Source organism: Equus quagga, chromosome 4, assembly GCF_021613505.1.
Source record: "Equus quagga isolate Etosha38 chromosome 4, UCLA_HA_Equagga_1.0, whole genome shotgun sequence".
Lineage (NCBI taxonomy): Eukaryota > Metazoa > Chordata > Mammalia > Perissodactyla > Equidae > Equus > Equus quagga.
Genome location: NC_060270.1, coordinates 16,920,473 through 16,932,897, shown reverse-complemented (window position 1 = coordinate 16,932,897; position 12,425 = coordinate 16,920,473). Strand labels below are relative to the sequence as shown.

The 12,425-nt window shown below is 34.5% G+C and overlaps 1 protein-coding gene across 21 annotated transcripts in view; it reads left to right on the top strand.

The window, feature by feature from the left end:
- Positions 1-12,425, top strand: part of ZBTB20 (zinc finger and BTB domain containing 20) — a 770,585-nt gene that overhangs the window by 112,724 nt on the left and 645,436 nt on the right. Inside the window, exon 1 of one of the 21 annotated variants that reach the window (XM_046659186.1) lies at positions 5,583-5,747. The exons of the other annotated variants lie outside the window; for them this stretch is intronic. The gene's annotated coding sequence lies outside the window, so the exon portion shown is untranslated. Of the gene's footprint in view, positions 1-5,582; positions 5,748-12,425 lie in introns of those variants that run through there. 21 annotated transcript variants of the gene reach the window in all.

The following is a 12,425-nucleotide window of genomic DNA, read 5'->3' as shown; positions in this document are numbered from 1 at the left end:
TCTTTGATCTGTTGGTTGTTTAAGAGTGTGTTGTTTAGTTTTCACAAATTAGTGAATTTCTAATTTTCCTTCTGTTCTTGATTTCTAACTTTATCCTGTTGTGGTCAGAGAAAATACTTTGTGTGTATGACATCTATCTTTTTAAATCTATTGAGACTTAATTTGTGGTCTAACATATGGTCTATCCTGGAAAATGTCTCATGTGCACTTGAGAAGAATGTGTATTCTGTTGTGGTTGAGTTGAGCATCTTCTCAATGTCCATTACCCCATAATTATCTTTTTTTGAGGAAGATTGGCCCTGAGCTAACACCCGTGCCCATCTTCCTCTACTTTATATGTGGGACGCCTGCCACAGCATGGCTTGATAAGTGGTGCATAGGTCTGCGCCCAGGATCTGAACAGGTGAACCCAGGGCTGCCAAAGTGGAGCACACAAACTTAACTGATACGTCACTGGGCTGGTCCCCCCATAATTTTTTTTTTGCATTACTAATAACAAGTGATTTTTGTAGATTTCTATACTTCAAACATCCCCGTTTTTACCTCCAGCAAATATCTAAAATATTTTATGCAATTTGTTCTCTTTGTAGTGGCTGTATAACATATCTCTTCTTGTCTCTTCCTCCTCCCCATATCTCTTGCATCCACACACTTACCTTTCCCCATTACCCAGGTTTAAAAACATAGGTTCCTCTAAAGACCTAGAAAGTTGTTTCTTCATAATATCTGATGATATCACTCATTCAACCAGTAATTTTTCGTGTGCTTACTGTCAAGGCCATTTTCTAGAGAGAATTCAATCTGGACCATAAAACAGATGCTATTATCTTACCTTTCATTTCATGCTAAAAATTCTATAAAAATATATATATTTTAAAGGATTAGGGCCATCAAATAGGCCCAAGAAGTCATGATTCCTACCACTGGTTAATTTAGTTCGTTTAAACAATTTGAACTTTCCCACTTCCCTTTAAAGCTCATCGAGAGACAATTTTGTCTTGATAATATGACACTAACTTATCTTTTGATAAGGATGTTAAAAGCAACCAGTCTGATGTACTCAGGGTTGGATAGCATGCCCTAATTTTTGTTGACTAGTGACCTCTAAAACTTATTACATTTGAGCCCACTTAATATCAAGTCACCTAATGGAAGCACATTTCTTCCCACCAAATCATTTTGTACTAATTCAGTACAATTTTGTCCATTTAATATCAATTGACACTAAACGATTTCCTGTGCAATGTCAATTGAAAATCACTGATTTCCTGCTAATACAGCACTTAGTGTCAATTTCTGTGTGCAGCAAAAGCATTTTTCCAATTAACTACACCATATAATTTTTTGTTTTTAGTTGTTTGCATGGCCTGTCTGGTAAGAGTTTTGTGAAACAAAGACATAAGAAGGAGAAAAAGATGACTTTCTTCCTTGGCATTAAATAATTTAAATCTATTAATTTTATTTTCGGTCTATAGGAGGTCAAAAAGCTTATTGGATAATTTGGAATGTATCAAGCAGTGTGGTAGTAAATTGAGTTTAGCTGTAAATAGGATTGTGTGTTTTTGGACATTGTGGATACTAAACTATATGTGTAAAAGTGTTTTGACTACCAAAGAATTCTTACTAGTATCTCCTCTTATGATTTAGCTCAAGAAAACCTACTCTTTAATCCTTATTAATGAAAATTACTCTTTTTTTTTTTTGTAGAGAGATGAACTCATTTAGGTATCCTCACTACTCTTGCTAGAAAAGTGTGGCAACACTACCTTCATTAATTCATGAAAATTAGGAAAGCTTTGTAGCCTGGCACAGCTAGGAGAAGTATAGCTAAAGCTGTTCTTCTGATTGGATAATATCAGGCTTACTCAGTAACAGCAAGTATTCTGTTATACTCAGTATATATCCACCATTCTGGGTGGTGATGGGAAAAGAAGGAAGTCAGAGCCAACTCTCACCATCCTAGAAAATTATGAAGAGAAATATGTGTATTAAAACACAGAAAATTATTCAAAGTTATAAATAAGTATATATTGAATGTTTATTAAAATAGTAAGCTGTTTAGCCAAACACATTGTAGGATACCTAACTAGAAGAAGGCATGACCTCTTCCTATAACAGAGCTTAACATCTGATGAGAGAGAAATATTTCTAAGTGAGAAATAATTAATTAACAGTAAACTTGAAGCGATAAATCATGGTACAGTCTGTAAATGGTGTACATCTTTAGGTTTTTGAGAAGATCAGTATATACTTGGGATATAGTAGAGTGGATCATTGAGTTGTCCCCTGAAGGAAGCTTCTGGTATGTCTTGGAAAGGAGTACAGAGTGAATTCTCATTAATTGGCTATGTCTTTTTTTTCTTTTAGTCTTCTTATACTGTTTAATCCTTCTTAAATTGTTTGGCTCCCTATTGACATTAGCTCCATTTTCGAAAAATCCTGATTAGAAGAGAGTTCAGCAATAATTCAAACTAATATATTTTGAATAGGTACTACATGATAGATATAGTAATAGGCACTGGGGATGCAGAGAAAAGTAAAATAAAGTTTTTTTGCTCTTGAGGAACTTGAATCATAGGAGTAGAGTTGTCTCTCTCTCTCTGTGTATATATATATGTAGACAGTATTAATAATATATAACACTAATTTGATGGTGTGCAACATTATGCTATGAGCAAAGGAAGGTCACCTACTGCTTCCTGATTATTCAAGTAAAAGTTCTTGATATCTGAAATGATCCTTGAAAAACGAATAGGAGATGACTCAGACAACAAGAGAGGGAAGATCTCTTTGGTCAGAGGGAACTGCATGAGTAAAAGCATGGAGATTATAAACAACATGGTGTGTGTGGAAGCCAATATACCCAAATATACATATGTTTTACAAAGTTGAGATCATAATGTATGTACTGTTTTGTAATGCTTTCTTCACTTATCAGCACATACTGATCATTTTTTCCTAGTTCCTTAATTATTTTTCATAGGACATTTTTTTAAAATTGCTACATGGCATTCTATCATATGTTTCAAATAATTTTTCTGAATTTATTGTTTGCCTTTTAATTTTGTCTGTTTTTGCTATATAACCTTTTCATTTCCTTGTGTTCAAATTTACTATTTAAAAAAAATCTATTACATTTTCCTTTCTGGCTTCTGCCTTTGCTTTTATGCTTGGAAAGACCTTCTTCAACTCAGATTAAAAATTCTCCTATATTTGCGTCTAGTTCTTTTATGGTTTCATTGTTTACATATAACTCTTTAAACCATCTGGAATTTTATTTTGATATACAGTGTGAGATAGGCTCTAAATTTACTCTGTTCTAAATATTTAACCAGTTGTCCCAGCACCATCAATTGAAAAATCTCTGTTTTCCCCGTTGGTTTGAAATGCATTATTTATCATATGCTAAATACTTAATTTATAAATGGGTTTATTTCATGCCTTTCTACTCAATTTCCAGCCTTTCTCTTGTTTCTCTTTAGTTCTATCAGTTTCTGCATTCTTTACTTGGACTATGCTATTTTAATTATTGTAGCTTTTACAATACAGTCTAAACGTGTTAATGAGAGTTTCTTTTTATTATTTTTTATTTTAAGACATTATTGACTATTCTTATCCAGTTAATGTCCCATAAGAACTTTCAAATAATTTAATCAAGCTCCCCCACTGTACCCCCCTTCCTGCCCAGCCTTCACTTTCATTGGCTTCTGATACCGATTGCGTTAAATTTATGAATTGTTTTGGGGAGAATTAGTGTATAGGTTTGTTAGGTGGAAATATTAGGATTCAAAACTTTAAGTGATGGGTCCAATTTAGTTATATGTAACTATGTATTACACCTGGAAAGAATACTTGTATTTGACCATAAATTTTTTTGTTATTGTTTGTTTTTTCTTTCCTGTTGTTATTATTGCTTTTTATTTTCTATATTTTCTTTTTGAAAAACACACATATGTTTTTCATATCAAGAAGTAAATTCTCTGAATTTTTCGTTTATTTAATCAATGAACAGAGGTGAGAAGAGGAGGGTGAGTTGTTGCTAGAGGGAGTCGTAGGGTCACTGGAAATTTGCATTAGGATGATGGTGATTTACATGTTCTGAAAAACACAGAGCCAGTAGAGAAGAGGACATTGAAGATGAGAGAGAAGTGAGAATTGCTAGAGCCAAGTCCCAGAGGCTTTAGGAGATTACAAAAATCAAGTATACAAGTGGAGGGGTTGGCCTGAAGTAGGAGGATAATGATAGTGATCTGATGATAAATAAATGAAATTATGACATGCACTGAATTCAACTGATTAGCACAACACCTCTGTGATGTAGGTATTATTGTTGTACAGATGAGGAAAGTGAGTTTTAAAGATGTTAGGTGAAGGACAATTAATTTCCAGAAATCTTTGGTGAGATGAGATCTGGAATTCGTACAATCGAAGTAAGCGAGGCATTTATATATTGTAGATGAAAGGATTTCAAACTACCCGGAGTAATTTGGGATAGATTGTCAGTAAGCACAGTACAGTGAACATGCAGAAAGTGGATGAGGGGGTATTGTCAGAAATAATCTGAGTCAAAATGGATCTTATTTAACTTATTTCAATTTTCTTCATTTTTAAAATTCTTGCCTTACTTCACAAACTAAACGGTAGTTACTTATTAAACTTTCCATAGAGCTTTGAAACCTGTAAAAATACTCATTCCTGGGTCTTCCATATCTCTGATTAAATGCCTCCAGATATGTAGATATATTCCTGACTCTGCAACATTCATTTACATCAATGTGTTTTTCTATTCATGCAGTCTTCAATCCATCCAGCTACATTTTATTAAACCACTTACTTTGGATCAGGCATTCTGTTAGTATTGGGGACACAAATATAAAAAAGGTTCATATTATTTATACTGACTCCTTAATTATGACTTTGCAGAATCTGTAAAGTTTCATGTCATAGGAGAATCAGGAAATATTTATGTGAACTATTCACATATGTATCACGCCTGGAAACAAGTTTAGAGTCCATTCTGATTTAAGCCCTTCATTTTACGGGGCAGGAAACCCAGGCCTACAGATATTAGATTATTTTTTCCTGTAGACATTATATTAAGTAATCTCTGTTTTCCTCAGTAGGTAAAATTGGGATTATGTGATTCCATGAATCATTTTTCTTGATACATTTAAATATGTCTGATTTTGTTTTATTCCTATTATTGTGGGAACCATGCATTTCCAATTAGACAACAATCCTGGGCTGTTTTTTTGTATCTGAGGTAAACCTTCATAATAACATCAAAGAATAAGGCAAACATTGATAATTTTAAATTAATCTAATCTATATTTTAGCAACAGTAGTTACTAACAGTAGGTACTACTACTACTAACGGTAATAATTAGATCAAATTGTGTTTTCTAAGTGAATAAGAATGTAGCATCCTATGTTGTTTAAAAAATAATTATGTCAAAGCATATAAAGAGAAATTTTATGTGGAAGAGTTAACCCCTTGCTGTTGTGATTGAAGTGTGTGACTAAGTTATTCCTAAAATCTCTCTCCTAACAGCTTATTATACAGTTCTTGAAATCCCCTCCACTAGCAACTAGTTCTTTTCAAATGGAGTGACTTTTTAAAATGCAAGAGACGTAGGATGTACCTGCTTTACTCCTTCAATATCCAGTATGAGTTCATTTGTGAGATTGTTTTCCCAAGACATCTGTGCAAGTGGTGTGCCTTGAGGGAAAGCGGGTTTAACCAACAGGTAAGTCTTAATGAGGAGGATAGAGAGGTGGGGTGAAAGTACAGGGAAAATCCAAGGAATAAAGCTGAGGCCTCTGAGAAGCCAGATGCATAATGAGGATAGCAATCTGTTCTTACTTCCCATTAAGGGCCTTATCAAATTATATTGCAGTTACGTTCCTGCCTCGCCACCTGGGTTATAAACTTTTCCAGGTCAGAGAAGGCCTAATCCATCTCTTTATCAATGGGACTTACCGTACACAGTTCCTGGCAAACAGTTAGAGTTCAGTAAATATTTATTGAATGAATAAAGGAAAAAAGGGGAAACTAGGAGATCAGGCTGATTACATGGAAGAAAAAGGGAGAGTTTGGAGACAAACATATTGGGTCCATGTTTTTGCCTTGACCAACTTTGCCTCCTGCCAGCAGCAGACCTCTGATTTAGTCCTGCAAGAAGTGGAGAGCTACAAAAACTTTCTGAGTGCTGCATTAGACTTGTAATAGTTGAGAAACAGGATATAGATATAAAATATAAATGACTAGTTTTCTTTAAAAAATAATTTAATAAAATATGTTCATCTCCAAACTACTTGTCACTCGATTCAGAAAGGAGGTATAACTCAGAATCGTCATTAAAATCCAAACTCAACTTGCATGATTGAGCTAGTAATACTTGGAAGTACTGTTTAGTAATGTTCTGATCGAAAAGAATGTTTGCTTTATTTTAGCATCATTCTCCCCCTCCGCGCCCATCAGCAGCGTCATGTAAAAATCAGGAAGGAGAGAAAGAAAAGGGATAAAGGGGGAAAATGGGTAAAATTTGGAGATAGTACAGAGAAATGAAGTGAGAGGGAAGAAATATTAAAAAGGAAAGAAATAAGTACGAAGAGTAAGGAGTTGTTGAAAACTCCATTTTGTCAGAGTTTACCCAAGTTTGGGTTTGTCCATGAGAGGTATTTCCAAACATCAGGTAAAAGGTGCTTTTTCCTCCTTTTCTATATTGCCTGTCTAATGGAATTAAAGATAAATACCCAGAAAACTTTACTTATTGTGAACAACTAGATGGTTTAAATTTCTCCTTTCAATAGTAGAAACAAATCTTTGGAAATCGATATGGATTTAAAAGAAAAACTCTGGAAAACATTAGTTTACATCTATCAATATTATTTTCTCGTTGTTGTATTGATATAGCCAAAGGATTAAAGTTATTTATAAAATTTTAAAAATCTGTGTTTTTATTTAGGATTATGGTCATTTAAAAAATACCGCTGCTGTTAAGATGAAGGCAGAGCTCCAGTAGTTTTTAAGCAAACTATTCTAGCGCTTGAGCCTCTGAAGAATTTGGGTCTACACTGTCACGAGAACTTGTGGGTTGAATACGTTTCATGGGTTCAGTCTCTACTTGGCTGGCAAGGAATCTAAACTCCGTGCTATTGCCCCAAACTGAAACCCAACATAGGTCATCTGCCTTGAAAACGAGTACATTTTGTCCTGAAAAGAATGTGAAGGGCTCTGTATACATTTAGCATTACTATGGTTTAGAATGACTACAAAAATGCCTTACCTATAATCTCCATTATATTATATACACTCCCTTAGATTATTCTGTGATTAAGAGTCCTATGCTTGCGTTTTCTCTTTTTCTCTCTTTCTCTTTTTTTCTTTCTCTTTCTTTTTTTCTAGTATAGGAATTCTTTGCAGCATATAGGAGTAAACAAATCTTCTGTGTTATACTGTCAATGTGGTGGGTTTCCCCAAGCAATTGCTTTCTCCTTCTCTCTTTCTTTTTTTAAGGAAGCAGTGTATATAGATTTCATTGGAAGATGGCTATTTGGGGACTTAGCTGGCAAGATTTGACACCGACTCTCAGAAACAAGTTTCTGTGCAGTGTAATAAGCCCTAGGGTTTGTGCTTTTTTCTTTTCTCAGTTTTATACGTGAATCAAGGAGACAAAGAACAAGAGAGTCTTTCCTGTGCCTCCGCCCCCTCCTTGGGTGCCATTCCTTTCTTCATTCAGAGAGGAAGATTCTGTGTATTCTTCTCACACAGAACACAGCCAGTTTTTCTTTTCTCTATTTTAAAGGGCATAATATTTCTTGAATTGAGGGACACATTTGTAATGTAATTTCAAAATGAGATTTTTATTTACTCATTTTCACAGATTTCTCTAAATTTTGGGGAGGAGATTTTGGCTATAATTGGTCAAATTTATCTGTCTTCAAGAATCTCCATGGTGCTGAAATTTCTGTTTAAAGAATCTGAAGAATGTTCAATTATGTACTGCCCATGAACATATTTACTTATCCACCTTCAATCATGTCAGCTATTTCTTTCCAAGTGTTAAGCAGGATTGCTAAAAGCTCTGTGTGTGTGTGTGTGTGTGTGTGTGTGTGTGTGCGCGCGCGCGCGCGCGCTGATAAAGGAGAAGCAGAGACAGACGGAAAGTGGGCAGTCATGGCATTTGACCCAATAGGCCCATTTCTAGGGAGAGAGATTTTATTCTGAAGAATTTGTTCTTAAAATTCTCCACTTTTAAATTAATAAATTTTAAAAGGTTTGATACGATGCGGTGAAACTAATTTAAGTGGAAATTTTCCCCTTTTCGGTTTACTTTTTTGTTGTAATCAGACATTGAATTAATCTTTATGTAACTTTTGTATATCCCCAAACATTTCATGAATCAAAAACAAACATTTTTCTTTGTCATCTCAGAAATTATGTACATGTTTGAAAACCAAACAGTTCGTATCTGACTGGATATTTAGTTGCTGTCACTATTTTAACCTTGGAGTGAAGATTATTTTTAAATAAATTATTTATAAAGAACTGGGATTTATCGCAACCTGCCTTATGCCAGGTGCTTATCATGTCTTGTCTCACATATGCTCTGAACATCTCTTTGCATTAATATAATTAACCCCAGTTTATAGAAGATGAAACTGAGGCCCAGAAAGATTAGGTAACAACTAAGGGGACTCAGGACCTAACTGACAAATCTCTGTCCACTTTTCCCCGTCTCCACTGCTGCCTCCTTAGTGGAGGTTACCGTGATCTCCACCCTGGATCCCTGGGTTATCCATCTAATTGCTCTCCTCACTGACTGCCGTGTGCTTCCAATCCAGTCTGCATCAGATAGGTTTATTCTTGGATTATGTCTTACTTCAGCAGCTTCTCATTTCCCTTAGAGTAAAATTCTGTAAGATCTGTCTCTCCATTTCTCTTTAACCTCATCTCAGTCCCTTTGCCTTTTAGCTCATGGCATTCTAGCCATATTGATGTTCTGTTGTCTCTAGACGATGTCAAGTGCCTTTCTTCTTTGGTGCCTTTGTATATGCTATTCCCTTCCCTGGCTTTCTGCATCATCAGATGCTCCTCATCCTTGAAGTCTCAACTAAAATACCACCTCTTAAAACAGTCGCCCTGTCCCCCTTGCCTGAATCTTTGTTAGTTATTGTCAGAGGGTCTTTTTAATTTGTAATTACTACTTTGTTTATTTTGTTTGTTTGTTTACCATCTATTCTTCCCTCTCCCCACCGTAGACGGAAATCTTTATGAGGACAGATAGATTCCATTTCGTTTGTTCCTCTTAAACAGTGTCCAGCACTGTAGGCACCCAGTAAATATTTATGGATGGATAAATGACCTTATAAATAAATAAATAAATACTTTCTCCATTCTAATATGTTTTCATGTTAATCAGATATAGTCATAAACTTTACCCACTTGGCAATGTGTACTTTATTCTTTACCGTTTTGGGAGCTTCTGTCGTTCTTCAGTAAAGTGTGTAATATGTGAAGTTATGGCACTTTTATTTTCTTTGAATATTATTCCTTGCCCAGAACATGTCCTGCTTGGCCAACCCCAAATATATTGTGGCTTTATGTTTTTATCAAAATATCTCAAAGTATCTTAAAATATAGTGTCATGGAGCAGTAGGGCACCTTAAAAAATCCAGTCTATTCCTATTACCCCCCTGAAGCCTAAGTCTTCTCCACAGACCCTCCAAGTGGTCATGGAGACTGTGCTTGGACTTCCCCAGGCTCAAGGAAATAGTAGCTTTCAAGGCAACTCGACTAATTCTTAATGTGTTTTAAGAGACTGACATTTATGTTTAGAGTTTTAAATATTAATGCTTTCCAAATTTCTCTTCTCTACAGAATTTTAACTATTTATGCCCTTAGATTCATCTGAAATCTTTTCAGTTTAACATTTTTTTTATTTAGAAACTCAACTAAGGTAACTCTTTTTTTGAACTAATATAGCAATACCAGAAAATTTCTTTTTGGTTTAGTCTTTTAGATTGTTATACTTAGTAATGAAAGTAGGGGTATTTGGAATTTTCCTGCAAAATATTTTCATCTATATTTGTTTCTATTTCTCATTGCGCCAATTGTGTTCTTTCAGTCAATCACTGTATTCACATCATAATCAGTTTAGTTTTTAAGTAAAATTCTGAAATATAGTTACTTTATTTTCTTGATGCCTCTTAAAAGCACATCAGTTTCAAGTCAAATATAATTTATGACTTCCATTTCTTGAGATATTTTTCCTATATGTATTTCATCATTTAATTTACAAGGAAAGCCTATTAATTTTGAATAATGTGAGGATACAATTTTCTGAAATCAAAATGAGGAAAAAGAAAAGGAAAAGAAAGAGAAAGAAAGAAAAGAGAAGAAGATAATATTTTAAATGGAGTGTATTATGTGTGTTCTGAATGCCATTGCGCTTTCATCTCCCAGGACTTTGCTAATTCACCATTAGCTATGCCGTAATACTTTTACACGCTTGCTGTGTGTTCTATTACTTATCCCTTTTTCTGAACTATATATTCAACCTTTTCTTCTCTATTAGCTCTTTCTTCTTAGCATATAAACATGTGCAAGTATCTCCCATCAAATGTCCAAAAAAATAAGCAAACAACAAAAACAGAAGAAAGAAAATTCTTTTTTGAAGATTTGCTCTGTTACTGCTTTCTTCTCTCTCATTTCTATTCAAAACTTCGGGAAAGAAATTTTACTTCTTCACTTCTCACCCTCTCTACAGCCCACTGAAAACTGACTTCTGTCCTTAAAATGTAATTTAAATGATTCCCACCAAGAATACAAATCATAAAATTGTCAAATCCAATAGAATATATTTGGTCTTGACCTTACTTTATTTCTCAGATGTTTTTAATATTTTTGACAACTCTTTTTTAAAACTCGGTCTTCCCGTTTATTTCATGATATTTTTTTCCTTTTTCTCCTGACTCTGGCCTCTTTTAAATTTCCTCTGCAGGCTCTTCCTATTCCTGCCCCTCTCTGTTTCTTCCTCCTCCTCTCCCTGCTGTCCTCATCTCTCTCCTCCTCCTCCCCTCTCCTTCTTCCCTTTCCTGCTCTCCCATCATACTCTCCTTTGGTGATTATATTCATGTCTTTTGTTTCAACCATCATCATCATTTTGAAAAGTTATCATTTTGATGACTTTCAGATCTGTAGCTCCAGCACAAACCTCAGTTCTTCCATCTCTCTCCAGACTTATACATACAGCTGGCCACCGGGTATGGAGCTGAATGCTCCATAGGCACTTCGAACTTAATGTGTCTCAAACTGCAGGTTTTATCTTCACTCTAATGTGCTATTTCTCCTGCCATTCCCATCTCTTTGAATGGCAGCATCATCCACCAAGATGATCTGGAAGGACCTTGAGTTCAAGATTTTTCCTTTATTCTCTTCCAGTTGCCCTGTAGATCTGTATGCTGCAGTTAAAGGTGGAGCTAGGAGAGAATGTCTATCTCTCTTAGAGGAAATTTATCAATACCTCATCAATATTAGAAAAATAACCATGAAAATGCTCCTGATAATGTGTAGGTAAAATACAAAGGAAACCTCTTTGTAATTAACATTAAACATTTGTGAGGTGGAAGAGTCCTTGAACATTCTAAAAATCTCAAACATTAATCTTACATATGAAGAATCAGTCCTAGAGAGGGGAGGTGAATATTTAATATAATTAAAATCTAGATTCACTTCTGCAATTTTTGCGTCTATTTGGCATTAGAAATAACTAAATCCTTGCCTCCGATCTATGTATTGACAAACTTTTTTCTTTTCGTAGGCGATAAGTGAGGGTTTAAGAGTATAGAATGCAGAGTTTAAACAAAGTATATATGTAATGTAAATTTCTGCTAGCGGAATTTACCCTACATTTAAAAATTTGAGAGTTATTTCTAAATTACCCTCCCAAAAATTTACACTATTTACCTTCGCACTCATCATGTATATGTTTTTCCTATATGGTCACCAACCCTGAATATTATCCAGTATTAAGATATTTGTCAATCTGATAAGGGAAAATAGTATGTGTGCATATAAGATTGAACATCTTTTCACGCATTTCTTGGATGTTTATATGTTTTTTTGTGTGAACCATGTTTTCATATCCTTTGACCATTTTTCTTTGGGGTTATTTGTATTTTTTCTTCTTGAATTCTTTTTTATTTCTTGGGTTAAATTTTCCTCTGGAATGTATTCTTCAGATATAATTTTTCATGCTCCATACTTTTTTCTGTACTTTTTTAGCATAGTTATTTAATATGAAATGTACAAGTCACGATATAGCTCTTAATCTATATATTCGAAAATTGTGTGGGTAAATACTCCTTGATGCTCTTCCCCCAATCTGAATCCAGACTTATTGACTTATATTCTGAGCCTT